The 16,065-nt window shown below is 38.7% G+C and overlaps 1 pseudogene; it reads left to right on the top strand.

The window, feature by feature from the left end:
• Nucleotides 1-5,161: 5,161 nt before the first annotated feature.
• On the top strand, nt 5,162-6,613 carry LOC110286295 (histone H3.3A-like; annotated as a pseudogene).
• The last annotated feature ends 9,452 nt before the right edge of the window (nt 6,614-16,065 follow it).

The following is a 16,065-nucleotide window of genomic DNA, read 5'->3' on the forward strand; positions in this document are numbered from 1 at the left end:
GTGAGGAGGCTGAGCTTGGCTTGCTAATAGAGCTAGCTCTCTCTGCAAGGCTTGTTGGTCTCTCATCTTTGCTGATCTTCACTGAGCTGAGAGAGGCACAGCCAAGATCCTCGTCCCTCCTGCTGACTCATGCTGAGGCCTGTCTGTCAGGTAGTGCTACTGCTACTGGTTCCTGTTTGCTATCCCAACTCTACTGAATTGGACTGCTGGTATATCCATGACATGGTTACTAGTGGATTGAGCTGCTGCTGCTAACCTGTGAACTGATCTGCCAATTTCCAGACAACATATGTGAGAATGGCTCCAAAGAACCTTTCTAAACAGGTTCACTTCCCTCTTTCTTTTCTTTTCCACTACCTCTGGTGGATGGTGGGCTAGAAGGGAGGTTAAAGCATTTAAGAACCATTATTAAAAGTAGGCCTTGAAAAAATTACAGTTACACCCTCCCCTAAGAGCAGTTAATGTTGATCTCTGAGAATAAGGACTTAAGGAGAGTTAGAGAGACAAACAGACAAAGAAAATAAGTCACCTCCCTAAAATGAAGCCTTTTTGTTCCAGAAGAAACTGTGATGAGAAGGGTAAGAATGTACAGGGACAAGTGTCTACACAGGATCTATAAGGAGAAACCAGATCTAGTGGCCCTATAAATTACCTAAGCCAGAGATCATTTATAGACTCCCAGCCTCAGGGTACCTCCCATCTCAGTGGATAAAGGTTTTAGTTTTAATTTCTCTGTGGCTTGATCTTCTGTCTTTTCTAGATGTACAATTATTTGTCTGTACCAGGAAATGAGCTCTGTGGTTCCCTAGATAACACCAGCATCCAGGTTACAACAGGGTACTACTGTTGTTTAAAAACAGTTTACTTGGCCTGAATACCAATTCTAATGGCTAAGTAATCATATACGCAAGCAAAGATAATGGATGATGGCTAACTGAAATGAGCTGTCTGTAACACAATTTTGTATCTATTAGTATGCAAAAATAATAACAAAATTGCTGACTCAATGGACTTAGGGAAATGTGCCTGCACTATAAATAGTGATAATAGTTAGCTAGCATTTATTGCATTCATTGTTTACTTAGTCAATATCCTATTTATTATGAACTAAATCATATTATAAGCAATTTTTGTGTTAACTTAATCACAGCAAGTAACCTATGGAGGTGGGTATATTTGCTATTAATCTCATTATGCACATGAAAAAATGAGACAGATGAGACATAGGGGGTTATATGTTATGTCTAAGGTACTGTGGAGTAGTAGTAAATAGTAGGATAAGAATTTTCTCAGGAGGTAAAAGTGCTAGCTGTTAAGTCTGATGAGCTGAGTTCAATTCCCAGGACAAACATGATGGAAAAAGAGAATAAACTTCTACAAGTTGTTTTCTAATATATACTTATGGTATGAGTATGCGTGTAAATCCCACATATAAAGAAAAAGAAAATAACACTGTAACCCACACATTCCAGCTCTAGAATCTAGTACTAGATGGCTTATTTATCAGATAATCCTACCTAAATATACTCACTAATATTTTCTGAAGGGAATTAACATTTACTGAGTACTATATATCGGACACCATGCTATAGTATGTTACAAATAAATGATTAATTTAATCTTTGTAATAAGCCCCAAAATAGGACCTAAGCCTCAATACAAGGGTTGTATGTTAGTGCTAGAAGAAAGCAACTAGAACTGTGATTGACATATGGGAAGTCCCAGAAGTCAGAGGTATAACATCATAAGGCTAATAAAGTTTGGGGGTTGTAATTTGAACATATCTAGCATTATAATGATATAATAAATAAGTCTCCTTAGTGTGACTATATATAGTTTCACTAGATCTGTTCTCTACCTTTAAGCCATAGTGATTTTTTTCAAAAAATAAAAGCATACATGCATACATACATACATATACATCAAACTATGTTAATGTCTTTCATTTGTTTCCTTGTTTTGTTTGTTTGAAGAAAGTCCCTCCCTACAGTGGCACACACCCTCAATCCCAACACTGAGGAGGCAAAGGCAGGTAGATCTCTGAATTTGAGGCCAGCCTGATCTACACTGTGAAAAAAAAAAAAACAATAACAAAAACAGTGAAATAAATGAATGGGTGAATAGATAATCAGGAAAAAAGAGAAATGTCCTTCAGGAAGGCCAGCTAAAGCTGGGAAGGGATGTGGTAGATACACTGCTTTAGGGCCAGTGTACAATTCTTTCTGTCATAAGGAGCTACTAGAGGAAAGGAAGGCCTTGAACTCTTCTTTATTCTTGTTTAAATCCTTCTCTGGTCTCCGAGTAAAGAGCTGTATGCCAGGCCAAGGAAGTTGGAAAGTCAAAGAGAAGACTATTGATTGTCATATTTAGAGAAGAGACGTTAGCTTGTACCAAGGTTGGTACATAAGCGACCAGAATCTGTATATTCTGTTTTTAGGAGGGAAACCCAAAAGGCTTTATTAACAGACTGATTAAGAAGATGAGAGGCCAAGGATTACTGCTAGGTTTTGGTTAAATCAACCAGCTTAGTGGTAGCACTGCAGTATATAGAAATGGGAACAGGTCTACTTGTCTGTCGTTATACCAGTACTGATAAGTGGATATTAGCCCCAAAACTTAGGATACCCAAGATATAAGATACAATTTGTTAGACGCATGAAACTCAAGAAGAACGAAGACCAAAGCGTGGACACTGTACCCCTTAGAATTGGGAACAAAACACCCATGGAAAGAGTTACAGAGATAAAGCTTGGAGCTGTGACGAAAGGATGGACCATCTAGAGACTGCCATATCCAGGGATCCATCCCATAATCAGCTTCCAAACGCTGACACCATTGCATACACTAGCAAGATATTGCTGAAAGGACCCAGATATAGCTGTCTCTTGTGAGACAATGTCGGGGCCTAGCAAACACAGAAGTGGATGCTCACAGTCAGCTATTGGATGGATCACAGGGTCCCCAATGGAGGAGCTAGAGAAAGTACCCAAGGAGCTAAAGGGATCTGCAACCCTATAGGTGCAACAACATTCTGAACTAACCAGTACCCCAGAGCTCTTGACTCTAGCTGCATATGTATCAAAAGATGGCCTACTCGGCCATCACTGGAAAGAGAGGCCCATTGGACTTGCAAACTTTATATGCCCCAGTACAGGGGAATGCCAGGGCCAAAAAGTGGGAGTGGGTGGGTAGGGGAGTGGGGGGGAGTGTATTGGGGACTTTTTGGATAGCATTGGAAATGTAAATGAGGAAAATACCTAATAAAAATTTAATTCTAAAAAAAAAAAGAAAAAGAAATGGGAACAGGACTGCTCTGACCCTGACTGGACCCCAAGACCTGGGACTGTAGTGAGAAATTTGGTTTCTTTAAAAACTCAGCTATGTTATGTAAATATATTTTCATTTTAATCCCCGGTGTGGGCTATGGGACTGCTTCAGATTGTCTACAGCCACTAACTACGATTTGTCTAGTGCTCTGGCAGGGGCATGACTCTGCCAGCTGAAGATAGTCTATGTTTGGAATTCTGGGAACTCTTGTGAGGATATAAAAATGTCAGAGCCCTGAGGCTTTGGAAGCTGCTGCTCTCCCTGCTGCGATTGGTTCCTGTTGCTGCTGTTGGTCAAGTGGAGCAGGAAGTAGTCTAAGGAAATCAGAACACCCTTTCCCCTCTAACCTTCTTTCTCTCCTACCTAGTGTTGGGGGTTTGGAAGAGTGGCAAAGAGTGGTAGATAAAAGAATCCAATAAAGTAGCCAGAAGTACAGTTACAAGGGACAAGGAAAGAACGCCCAGCCGCTGACTTGACTCCAAGCCCAAATCATAGGCCAAAGGGAAACTTCGTGTCCCTGACTTGATCTGGAGCTCTAGACTTGGAAATCCCTGCATTAACTGTCAAACAATGCTCCTATACTACTACATTTTCCCATTAAGCTCATTGCCTGTGCTCTAAAACCCTCCATTCAGCCCTCTGCTGTCTCTTTCCATTGAGGCAGCTGCCACTCTGTTCTCCTCCAATAAATCTCTTGTGTGAGGATTATGCATGGTGTGATTTTGTGGCATAACTCAGCTCTCCACTGCCTAGATGCCCCACCCCCAACACACCAACTTACTAAAAGCTATGAACTGACAAATCAATTTTTGAAATATGTATATATGAATGTGAGTGTTTGGAAGATGATATTTGGACTGTATAAATAGCCTTTGCCGCTGTCTGTTTTGTTTCAGTTTTGTTTTGTTTTCTCTCCCTTTGAAGATGAAATCCCCTAAACAAAGGAATTTAGAAGATTTGAATTTGAGACAAAAGTTTCCAGAACTTGACTTCAGACGAACTTATCCCAAAATGCTAATTGAAATGTTAACTTGGAGTTTCCTGGAAATTATTTGGCTCATGATGGAGAAAAGCAAGAAAGTTATACCTTTTGAGAAAGGGTCCAAGAAAGCAGTCACACTTAAAATGGAAGTTCATATGAAATTGCATGAATATGTTTCTCAGAGAGTGAAACTACCCAGTGGCAGGGCAGACAGGTGATAGAAAGGCAGATGGGCAACAGGAAAGATGTGTAGGCAATTCCATTAAATGAGGAGAAAATTGGTTTTGATTTTAGAGTGTGTAGAACACATTGTAGCATTATTTTTGACTGTGGGATATAGCTTTCCCTTAATGGGCCTGAGCCAAATTCTAATATTCCACCTTCCTTCATTTCATATGGTGCTTTGGATCTTAATTAGGGGTACTTGTGAGGCTTCCCTTTCTTGTGAGATGCCAGGAAATAGGAGATGGGGTCCAAGCTGATGATGATGGAAGAGTCTGTCAGTGTACAGTGTAAAATTTATCAGATAAAGCTGGTATCTCTTGGACCTCCAATAGGAAAGACTATTGAGTTCTCTCTAATAGCATTCTAGAGCTTTTCCAGCCTGAAGTTCCATATTCTTCCACATTCTTCCCCAAAACCAGTTACACCTGGTCAGATGCGTAACTGCAATAACTCCACTTCTGAGTACATTGATTCTTAAGGGAAAAAAAAAGAAAAATTGATTTTTAAGTTATTTTAAGAATTTATTTTTAAATTACATGTATTGTGTAAGCATGTGTGGGGTGTGTACACACAAGTGACCTTGAGTCCCCCTGAGTTGAAGTTACAGGCCATTTCGAGCCATACAACATGGGTGCTGTGAACTACACTCAGATCCGCCAGAAGAACAGTGTGTGTTCTTATTTACAGCATCATCTCTCCAGTCCTGAAAACAGAATTTCAACAGATGACCCGGTTTTACTAGAGTACCTGATTCTGCTTCCACAGTCCAGGGATCCCTCTTGGAGCTCTGGCAAGGTAGTTACCATCCGTTATTTGGAAGAATGCAGGAAGTCACAAGGAAGGTCAAAATCAATTTGGATAGGGGCTTTGTTGTTAAGTTACACAAGAGATAGAGATTGGATGCACTTGAGGATGATAGAGAACATGACAAATCAGAGAACGCATGCTCTGTCTAAAGGAGGAAGCTACTGCCTGGATTGGTTCCAGTCATTCTGGTCAGTTCTAAGGTTTTCCATGGTATAAATCCAGATTTTCTTGTATAATATTCTACTTTTTAAATGTTGAATTAAAGTTATCTATTTTTAATTATGTAAAGCAGAATACAGTTCCAGGTTTCTAATATCAAACTGGTATAATAAAAAGAGCACTGCACTGAAATATCAGGGTTCTAATCTAAGATTTGCTGTGTAACCATTTGCACATATCCTTTTCTCTCTGTACTTCAAATTTACCATCTTTTTCTTTAGGACATTTGAGGAGTTCATGTCTTTGGAGTCTCTAAACTCTAATGTCATTTTCCTATATAATTGCCAAATAAAATATTGATTTTTTTTTAATTTCCTAGAAGCTATTTCAAATTTACTTTTCAGAAAGCCAGACATAGTGGCACATGCCTTTAATCTCAGCACTTGGGAGGTAGAAGCAGATGGGTTTCTATGAGTTCCAAACCAGCCTTTTCTACATAATGAGTTCCAGGCCAGCCAGCGTTTCATAGTGTGACCCTGTCCTCAAAATAAAATAACATTTAAAAATCAATTAATTAAAAACAGGTGTTTGCAGCCATCGCCTCACCGCCTCCGCAGCTCTCTAAGGCCAGCCCTGCCTCTCACTTGCCTCGCTCCAGCCAAAGGAGAAGCGGGGTAAGCAAGGAGGTGTCCCTACCACGGCTTGAACAAAGCAGACTGACTACGCACAAATCTACAGGTGGTAAAGCACCCAGGAAACAGCTGGCTACAAAAGCCGCTCGCAAGAGTGCGCCCTCTACTGGAGGGATGAAGAAACCTCATCGTTACAGGCCTAGTACTGTGGCACTCCGGGAAATCAGACGCTATCACAAGTCCACTGAACTTCTGATCCACAAGCTCCCCATTCAGCGTCTAGTATGAGAAAGTTGCTCAGGACTTCAAAATAGATCTGCGCTTCCAGAGTGCAGCTACTGGTGCTTTGCAGGAGGCAAGTGAGGCCTATCTAGTTGGCCTTTTTGAAGATACCAACCTGTGTGCTATTCATGCCAAAATTGTAACAATTATGCAAAAAGATATCCAGCTAGCATGCCGCATATGCATAGAACATGCTTAAGAATCCACTGTGAGGAGAAACATTTCATTCCCCCCAAATTTTTTCCTCTTCTTCCTGTTATCAGTAGTTCTGAATGTTAGATATTTTTCCCATGGGGTCAAAAGGTACCAGAGTATATGATTGAATGGAAACTCAAGGAGCAGAAGCAAGTATTGGCAGTATCTCCACTTTTATTTGTGTGTGAATTTTTAATATTAGTGCTAAATGCAAAACATTAATGCAAGCAAAATGTTTTAGTGAACACATTTCAACAGTTCAACCCGATAACAGTTATAAATTAACCTGTTAAATTTTTCTGGACAATGCCAGCATTTGGATTTTTAAAAAATAAGTAAATTTACAATTGATGGCAAGCAGCTAAGTGGTGTTTGTAATATTTTTATCATGCAGTAGATTCCATCTATTCACTATACTTTCTAACTGAGTTGTCCTACATGCAAGAACATGTTTTTAAAGGTTTTCTATGCTGTTCCTGTAAGTGTGCTATTAAAATACATTAAACTAAATAATAATAATAATAATAATAATAATAATAATAAACAAAGTTTACTGTTCAGGAAACATTGTATATTTCTTCTCTATGTTTGGATTCACCATTTGGAAAGACAGGTACTTGGCTATGTATCTTAGCATTTGGGACACAGAAGCAAGAGGACTGAGATGAATCTGAAGTCAATCTGGTCTACATAGTGAGTTCCACACCAGTCAGGTCAACATCATGAGACCATGTTTCAAAAACTAAAAAAAAAAAAAAAAGGAAAGATATCTATTTATGTACTTACTGTTTCTGATGAAGCCTTCTTTGGGTAGAAATTACTTGCTGTAAGAATTTTAAGACCACTGAAGGTACTACTTCAGCTTTGAAGAGAACTCTTCTCGGTAGTACTTAAACAAAAGTGACCACTTCTCTTAATTAAAACTCTTCATTGCCTGCCAGGACATGATATTCCATTAGTTTCACTCCTAATTTTCTGATTGCTTCTTCTTTGCTATTTTCTGCCTACTTTCTTTCCAATGTTGGAAATCTCTAGGGCTTAGTCTCTAGCTCTCCAGTCTCCCTCTGTGTTTCCTTCTTGGATCACATCTACACTAATGGTTTTAAATAACATCTATATTTTAGTGACTCCTCCCCAAATCATATCTCGAGTCTGACACATATGTATGTCAATTTAACATTTTCATTTGGATACCTAATATGCTTCTTTTTTTCTAGTTAGCTTTTCTGTTATGATAAAATGTTGTCCAAAAGCAATTTAGAAAAGAATTGATTTCATCTTATATCACTGACAGAAGTTAGGGCAATAGCTCGAGGCAAGAACCTTGAGCACTGAAGCAGAGACCATGGAGCAATGCTGCTTCCTGGCTTTCTACTTCTGGCCTGCTCAACTGTTGTTCATATACAACCCAGGACCCCCTGCCCAAGCATGGCACTGCCCACAATTGGCTGATTTCATCCATATCAATGAACAATTAAGAAAACATCCAACAGACCTGTGCACAGCCCAATCTGATAGAGACAATTCCTCAATCTAGGTTCCCTCTTCCCAGGTATCAAGTTTAGTTTGTGTCAAGTTTACAAAAGCTAACCAGCACACTCAAATTTACATTACAATTTGAAGTCTTGATATTAAAAAAATCTGTATCTGTTTCTCCTTTTACTGTTCCTGACACCAACTAAAGGTCACTTCCAGATACTTCCATATATTCAAACCAAACTACTAATGATTCATTTTCTTTCATTTCCCACATCTGATACCTCAAGAAGTCTTGTTGGTTCTACCTAAAGAATAAATTAAGAATCAGATGTTTCTCTTCATCTGCTGTCATGGTTAGCTTCTGTCAACTTGACACAGGCAAAGTCATTTGAGGAGAAAGAACCACAATTGAAAAATGCCCTGACCAAATGGGCCTGTAGGCACTTTTTTTTTTATTCATATGGGAAGGCCCAGCGCACCAGAGTGGTGCCATCACCAGATGGTGGTCCTGAGTTGCATATGTTGAGAGCAGGCTGAACAGCCATGAGGAACAAACCAGGAGGCAGAGCTCTTTCTGTTTCACTTCATGCCTCCATTTTCCTGGTCTGCTTGAAATCCTACCATGACTTCCCTCAGTAATGGACTGCTATCAGAAAAGTCCCTTTCTTACCAGATTGCTTTTGGTCACAGTGTTTCCTCACAGCAATAAAGACTCTAACACACCATTTCTACTACCCATTCTGATCTAAACTACCATGATCTTTCACTGGGAGTTCTACATAATTGTATATCCCCCTTCCTGTTCATTTCCTCTCTTAACTTCCTATTGTCAGTTCTCTACACAACTGCTAATGAGTGTAATAATACTGGTTAAATCCTGTCACATGACTTTCTTTGGCTCAGAATTTCAGTTGAATTAGATCTCTCTATGAACACAAGCCTAATCCTCATAATGATTTCTAAGACCCTGTTATTATCATGTCTCTCTTAACTCTGTGACTTCAAACTAGTGCTCAATAGACTCCAGTCACAGTGGCATTCTTACTTTTCTTCAGAGTCACTAGGCACACTCCAGGCTGTGCTAGCTATTCCTTTCATCTAGATCAAAAGATCTGGGTCAGTTTTGGCAACGTTCTTCATCATCCAAGGGTAGTTTCTTTCTCTGTCTCTCTATCTTTCTCTGTATATGTATGTTAGTCTCTATCTCTGTCTCTGTCTCTGTGTGTCTTTGTAGAGGCAGAAGGTCAATTTTGAATATTTTCTCAATTGCTCATCACCTTAATGTTTGAGATAAGGTTTCTCATTGGACCTGGAACTCATAGATTTGGCTAGACTCTTAGGGTACCAAAATCTAAAGATCCTCCTGTCTCTGCCTTCCCAGTGTTGGGATTACAGTTGTATGCCATGGTACATTTTTATTAGACATAGAGGATCCAAACTCGGGTCCTCATCTTGTGCAACAAGTCCTTTTTGTCAACTGAGCTATTTTGCCAGACCGAAGGGTCCTTTGTAAAATTACAATACCACATCTAATCATTTCCATGTGCCAAATATTACACACACACACACACACACATGTATATATAATTCATTCCACTGTCTATTCCTCACACCAACTTTTATACATAAATACTCTTAATATAATTTTTCAGATGAGGAACTTGAGACCCAAGAGGTTTGGGTGTCTGTTATGCTGTTAAAATAACATGTTTTGAACTGTGGTAGCTAAGAAATGTGTTAAAATATTTTTCAAATCATAACTAATGTAACAAATTAAAAGAGACTTCATGAAATAATAACCACACTATTTGAGAGTCTAAATTAACATTTCTGTTACAAAAAATAAAATTGGTCAGTAAATTCTTAATTGACTTTACCACTCACATGAGTTCACTTCATCATTGTAAATATTCTTTTTTAAAAATTACTTCAATTGGTTATATATTCCCCAGTTTAAGGCTAATTTAAAATTTCATATCTTCAAAATGTCTCTGGCCCCAAAAGGTGTCACTTTGTGATCTGTCATACATTAAGAAAGACATAAACCAAAAAAAAAAAAAAGAAAAAAGAAAAAGAAAGAAAGAAAGAAAAAAAGAGAAAGACATTGAAAGTGATGGCAGCATTTCTAGAAAGCCTCAGAGTGGTACAAATTGGGCCTCATTTTTCTTATTCATCCTCTTTTAAAACTTATCCAAAAGTATTACATAATACTCAGGGTTTTCTAGAGAAACAGAGCTTACATAATAAATGCATATTAAAAGGAAACCATACTAGTAGAATGTTTCCAATAATGAACTATCATTCTAAAGATTCATCTGTATTATGCACAGGTAAAGTAGGAGAGTTAAAAGGGGATGGGGGGGGGAATACTACTCCATCTTTCAAGTCTTTGTTGGTGGCACTCATTTCTGTAATGTCTCTAGTGATGAGATACCAGTTTGAGTTCACTATTTTCCTGGCAGAGGGAGTCCCAGTGGCTTCCATCCTCTCTCTCCAACCATGATAGCCCTTACCCAACTGAGTAGGGAACCAATGTGGGGATTTTGCCAACTTTTAAGTATATCTGTCCCAATTATGTATTTTGGCACTAAAGAAATAACCACAAGATGACTTCAGAGGCCCACTGAATCTACTGTTAGTTGAACTTAGGCTAAAACTCCATTGATGATCTGATCTCCTTAAGTCCTCATGTTAACTGGGGCACAGTCCATGGGTGAGATTCCCAGGATCAATGTCAACTCAGAAATACTGTCTAGTAAACTCCAAAAGACATATTTCCTTTTCTAGATGTATAGTTACCCTAGTAAAAGACCATAGGTCACGTTAAGGAAGAATGGAAGACATGTCAAAAGCAACAAGGTCCTTCATTAACGAAATCCAGCCTCCCTTCTATTGAAAGGTTATAGATATACAAACTGGCTCAAATCTGGAAATAAGTTGAAAGGATGTGACTCTGTTGCCAAAATTGAACATAGCCATTCATGTACTTGTTCTAAAATTGTTCTGTTTCTATAGATCAAGCAAAAACCTAGTTGGTTTCTTATCTATTTTTACTTTGAGAAACAGAATGATTAATTTGTCATTGTCAAATGTCAACATTAGTCAGACCATTATGAACATTATTTTCCCTACGCTGTCTAATTAAAGTGAAGTGAGAGGCTAGGAGTCAGACAAGTCCCTGGTAGAAAAAAAGAAAAAAAAAAAAAAAGAGTCTCCAGGTAGACCAAAGTACTTTTCTTTTAAACATTTAAGATGGTGAGAATGAAGTATATGTGAGGGTTTGGGAAGAGGGAAGGGAGAAATGTAATTAGATTATAAAAATAAATTAAAAATAGAGAGATGGTGAACTTCATGATTATTTCCCCTTTCTAAGACAAAACAATTGGGTTGGCTTCTCCCCTCCCCCATTGCCTCGTCCCCACCTCCCTCACAAGATGTAACTAACTCTTCAACAAGACTTTCATCTCTCCCAGCAGGATTTGGGTCTCTTGTGCTTCTGGCAACTAAGTAATCTGTTTTCTTATGGATGAAACCCTCTATGCCTCTATGAGAGCTCTGTTCTCTCTCTCTCTCTCTCTCTCTCTCTCTCTCTCTCTCTCCTTCTGGCTTCTAGAAAGCCCTGGTACTAGGCACCAGGCAGTGAGTCTCTCCTCTGGCTTAGCCAGGTAAACCACTGACCCCCATTGAGTTGTGGTGATGACCCACTGAATGGCTTGGTCTTCATTTTTCCTCTCTGAGTTCTGGGGATGCACCCATGACTGCAGGCTGCAGTGTCATTTCCCTTCCCTTCATCCACAGGAATGCTATCTTGTTCTCCACTTGGGATCTGTCTCCTCTACACTTGAAACCTGACCAAAAGGGTCCTAAATTTATTCTCCTAAACAATAAAATTTCTACAAATACTACGAGCAATCTGGGAAACAGAAAGAGATTCCCTATCTTTCTTTTCTCCAAACCCTGTTTCTTTCTTCCTGGTCTCCCTTCCCTACAGTACTTAAACATCCTGTCTGTAAGTTGCAAGGGGGTCAGGGCAGGGTGGGACTGGAGAGTTCAGTGCACGCACCTGTCCTTGACAAAGCTTCTCCTAGACAAAGCTGATCAAACCACTCCTGAGCTATGTGGGCCATTTGTCTGTAAATTTGATTCCAAATTATAGTCCTATTCCTTCAATTGGTTCTTTCTCTTGGCCTGCCCACACAGATCCCCACACCCCTTCCCCAGCCCTCCTCCTGACTTCCTGCAGATGGCCTGCAGGCACTCCCTCTCCATTCATGGACTCAAATTTTTATTACAAATTGGCACATCTGATTTCCAGATTCTCTCCACCACAGACAAATGATTTTCAAATATCTTATATGTAAACTTGCCCTTTCTGCTCTACATATAAAGTTCTACTTCCCCACTCTTAAAAATCTTTTATCTCTGATTTCTTTGTATTCTGCTCTCAAAAGAAAAAATATATAGCTTAAGATTATACTGTTCACTCTTATCTAAGGATTTCTAAGTGGCTCTTTGGGTATGGGTTAAAATCTATATAATATGTAACAATATTTGGCTTTATTCAGTTCTTGTTAAGAATATGTATATTTGTGTGTAACTCAAATTCAACTCCATGTGTGTATATGTCTGCATGTAATTTGGATACAACTCATTTAAGCTCATATTTTAAGTTGGTATGGAATTTTTATATCATGATGACAAAAATTCAAAGTTGTATGTTTTACAAATACTGTGTATGTGATTCAACCCTGGTTTAAAATAGTATTCATATGATAATGAAATTTCAAGGTCATAAAGATATATTCAGACTAACAAAAGCTAATTTAAAATCTATGTCTAACCACTTATGTGTGAATGAATGGTATTTATTTCACTGGCTGCCAATTACGTAGACCCAAGTCATCTCTTGTTTTGTTTGTTTGTTTGTTTGGCCACTAAATCTAATACAGTAAACATTCAGAGGTTATTAGATATGGTTAAAACTCATAAATCAGAGTTAGTAATTGAAAGTTTGTCCTTAGATAATCTTAAACCATGTGACATGATTCCAGTCTGGGATATAAACAACACATGGCTAGTCACCATCTTTACTACGAGCTGGAAAAGGTGGAGGAGTCACAGCTTCACTGCCATCCTGCTAAATGACAGCTAAATGGCAGGCAGCCATCTCTGTTATGGGAAGTCATGGCTTCACTGACATCTTGCCTAAAATACATGACATAAGCAGATGAGGGAAGCAGGTCTCCAAAGATACTTTTAAATTGAGACCGATTTTTTTTTTGTATGATTTTTGTCCTGTCTTGATAAATGTTCACCATTGTTGTATCTTTACTCTTAAGAAGGTGCCTTATTTTAATATTACTAAAACCACAATTGATTTATTTTAAAGTTCTTTAAAAAATCTTTTGGAAGTTTACAGCATTAAAAAAAGGTTAAAAATCGCCCTTAAAAAGATGTTTAGCCGTGGTTTTGCTAATGTTATTAAGCTGTTATTATAGCCTTGGATCTTTATAAGCTGTAGGATTTTATAATGATATACCATATAAAGGTCAGAAAAGCTCCCAGTTTCTCTATGAACCATATTTATAGATTTAAAAGTTTTATTTTTATACTAGAAGAGCTTAAATTCAAAATAATCATTTTTAAGGTTCAAATCTAACAGGGATGGAACTTAAAGTTCTAGTTTCATAACACCTACTATAATTAATACGTGCAAGTTGACAGTCAGTAACCTTATAAATGATCATATCTTTTAATATGTTCAAATATTATGTTTGAAGTTATGCTAAGACTGATGCAGCTAATTATAAGATTAAGCTTTATTTAGCTCCCTGTTTTATGGTGTGATTTCTCAGGGGGAACCTTGGCATGGGCCTACCAGGTACCCCTTACAGTTGTATTATATTTCATAACATACCCCAAAACAGAGACCTTGATTTTCTGCCTTGTTATTCTTTAAATCAGCAGAGAAAGAGAATTGGTCCTGCAAGTCTAGACAACCTCATCATGATGGCCATTCTACCAAGGATAGTATTTGTCATGTCAGACTATGAAGAGATTAGGGAGGGTGGTTATGAACTCCAGTTTTCAGAAATGGGAAAATCTTGCCAAAGTCAATGTAGCCAAACCCTTTTCCTCTCTAACAAGAAAGGTGCCCTAAGACACCTCTTCTTCTAACCCAATGCCTATGTGTTAGAGACGACAAAATTCCTTCACACTCTTCTTGCTGAAATACCCTAATGGCAACCAGTCTTGATAGTTAAGCTTGATGACTTCCTGGGTTCCTCTGACATCTGGTTCAAGAAAGACTTCATGAATTTTATCCCACACGAGATTAATTTTATGATTTTATCCTTGTATTTATAATCGTTTCCAATTAGCCCTTTTGTGTTCTATTGTCCTTCCATATCTTCACTTCACCTGTTCGAATCACAATGAAAAGGACCATTAACAAGGTATTTATGAATGTCCAAAGTTCTTTAGGCAAGTTAAGCCACTTTGTGATGTTGATGGAATTCTATGCCTCCATTAAACACTTGTAAGGCCTTCCTCAGAATCCTGACCCTACTGGAAGAAGAGAAGCTTATACTTAATTCAGATAAAGGGCTACATGTTAGAGAGCTAAAAAGGCACATTGCCTACTTTATGAAAAGTCTCAATGCATAAGAAATTGGTCAGGAAAAAAGGAAGCTCCTTTTCTTAGAAAATGAAAGGCAGAACATGTTGCCCAAAACCGTTCTGGACCACCTTCTTCAGAGACATATGGAAAGTTACTCTCAGTCAGGCAACAGACAGTAATCCTTGCTTTCTTGTCAACTGATTATCTCCCTTTTCCTTTTCCTTTTCCTTTAGCAACCCTTAAAAAAGGTGGGCATGTTTTAGTCGGGAGGTTTTAGAAGAATAGAGATGTCAGTGTGTGTGTGTGTGTATGTGTGTGTGTGTGTGTTGGTGTCTGAGTCTGTGTATAAGGGGGATTTATTAGAATGGCTTATAGCCTGATGTCCAGGTAGTCCAACAATAGCTGTCTACCAACACAAAGTCCAAAATTTAGTAGTTAAGTCCATAATGAGGCTGGATGTCTCAGCTGGTCTTCAGTATATGCTGAAATTTGGAAGGATTTGCTCTAATGCCAGTGAAGAAATGGACTTGCCAGCAAGAGTGAGGGCAAGCAAGGAGAGAGCTTCCTTCTTGCATGTCCTTTATAAAGGTTGCCACCAGAAGGTGAGGGCCAAGTAAAAAGTGAGTCTTCCCACCTCAAATCATTTAATTAAGAAAAAAAAAATCTCTCATAGGTGTTCTTAGACATGTGACTTTTAATTAATTCCAGATCTAATCAAGTTGACAATCAAAAATAGCCATCCCAGAGCATAAGATCAGGGAGACCCTGGGAAAGAAGAATTTATCTCCTTTTGATGTTACCTGGGGTACTACATACCTTCTTTATCCCTCCTCCTCTATCCATCCTCTAGGTCAGCCAAAATGTCTCAAGGTTTATGACAGACTGAAAATCGGGTACTTCCTTATTAGCCAATCATTTGTTCAAAATACACTCTGAAAGATGCTGGAGTCAAACTCTCCTCTGCCAAAATGAAAGTTCACTTACTGTAGTGGTTTGACCCAGGGAGTGGCACTGCTAAGAGGTGTGGCCTTGTTAGAGTAGGTGTGGCTTGTTGGAGGAACTGTGTTACTATTGGGGTGGGCTTTAAGACCCTCCTCCTAGCTGTCTGGAAGCCAATCGATCTTCTCCTGTTTGCCTTTGGAGCAAGACATAGAATTCTCAGCAATTCCCACATCTGCCTGACTGGATGCTACCATGCTCCCACTCTGATGCTAATGGACTGAACCTCTGAACCTGTAAGCCAGCCCCAATTAAATGCTGTCCTTATGTTGCCTTAGTCATGGTGTCTGTTCACAGCAGTAAAACCATAACTAAAACACTTATATATCCTTCATACCAAGCAATAAGTCCCTAAGCCA

The sequence above is a fragment of the Mus caroli genome, unplaced genomic scaffold, assembly GCF_978045245.1.
Source record: "Mus caroli unplaced genomic scaffold, Mus_caroli_1 scaffold_5, whole genome shotgun sequence".
Taxonomy (NCBI): Eukaryota; Metazoa; Chordata; class Mammalia; order Rodentia; family Muridae; genus Mus; species Mus caroli.